Here is a 1,604-nt window from a genome sequence, read left to right as displayed (position 1 = left end):
TGGCTTTGACTCTGCCCCGCCACGCTGCCATCTATACAACCGCCGGGCCAGGCAAGATGCCCACAGCTCAGAGAGGTAACTGCGCTCACTGGATCCTCTCCCCGACTGCAGGGGGAGGCCAAGGTCATGTCCATTTGCAGGTGAGGAAGTTTACTCAGGTGTGGAAGAGTGAAGCACCTGTGAAGGATCCAGCCCGTCCACCACTCCTGCTTGCGCTTGACTGGCAGGAGAGGAGATGGGGGCAGCGAGAAGTGGAACGCCCCCTCCCCCACACTACATTGCCTTCCCCACCCCTGTGAGTGATGGGTGGGGTCTCTGTTCTTTTTTGTTGTTGTTGTTGTTTTAAGATTTTAATTATTTATTACTGGGAACAGACCAGAGGTGCAGGGGCTGTGAGAGGCTTCACCAGAGACAGAGTGAAGAGCGGAACAGGCAGACTGACAAAGTCCACTGCTGAGGGGAGCAGTGGGAGAGACAGGAGAGGTCTGCTGCGCCATGTGGGTCATCTCTGGGGCAGGGGGTCGAATTTGCACCAAGGTGGCTGCAGCTGGGGCCAGCTTGCAGTGCTGCGCTCTAACCCACTGCACCACCAGGGAGGGTCCCTGAGAGTTTGTTCTTTTTCATTGCTGAATAGTAGTCCTAATTCTTAAACTCTATCCTCTTCCCATGCCTTCCTGGTTGGAAACAGAGGAAACAGATTTCCTTGGCAGGTCACTTCTGTGGTGTCATCTGTGAGTCTGTGCTCCACGCCCTTTCATGATGTCAGAAGCACCTTGCTCCAAGAGTGATAGAAATATACAATGGCTGGTGCCAGACAGGTATCAGCCATCGGGGCATGAGCATGCACAGCCCTGGGACTATGGAGCCCCTGCCCCCACGAGGCATTCCCAAAGCCCTTTCTGTGGGCTGCCGGAGTCCTGGTAACTCCCCTCCTCTTCCTTGTCTGGGAAGCCTGCCACACTCCACTCCTTCCTTGCAGTTTTTAGTTTGCAATTACAGCTGTCTTAAACCAGTCCCCAACGAGGACTTCAGCGGGGCTACTTGACTAAGATAGGAAGGTGATTCCAGGAAACCCTGGTGTGGGTGTGGGGCTGTGACTTGGGAAGGAAGGAGTGTGGAATGCCCACTTTTGTGGGAAACTGGGCTCTGTTGCTCCAGACCCCTGGGAAACTGCAGAACAGGCCTCAGTCACCCGACTTCGCGGGGAGAGGAAATGGAGGTTTTCTTCTGGCTCCCATGGGCCAGAGTTGGGGGCTGCTTTTGGGGGTGCTCACTCCCTGGCCCTTCCAGCTGGCCTGGGTGCTGACTGCAGGAAAGCACTGGGAGAGAGCCAGGACCCCATGGCTCAACCTGCCCAGGGAGAGCGGAGGCCCAGGGAGCAACCAGAGGCATCTGCCAGCCTAGTTGGCAGTTTTTCTTAACTGAGTCCTCACCCACCAAACTCTGCATCGCCCTTCCCCAGCCCCTGGACAGTGCTTGACAGACAATCAGCATTCATTGAACACTGTGCCACCAAGAACCTATTACGTGTGCTGTGCCACCAGGGCCCTACTATGAGCACTGGGCCACCAAGGACCTACTATGTGCACTGGGCCACCAAGGAC

Source organism: Condylura cristata, unplaced genomic scaffold (assembly GCF_000260355.1).
Source record: "Condylura cristata isolate star-nosed mole 26May11 unplaced genomic scaffold, ConCri1.0 scaffold00033, whole genome shotgun sequence".
In the NCBI taxonomy this organism is placed as follows: domain Eukaryota; kingdom Metazoa; phylum Chordata; class Mammalia; order Eulipotyphla; family Talpidae; genus Condylura; species Condylura cristata.
Note: the sequence above shows the minus strand (reverse complement) of the source record.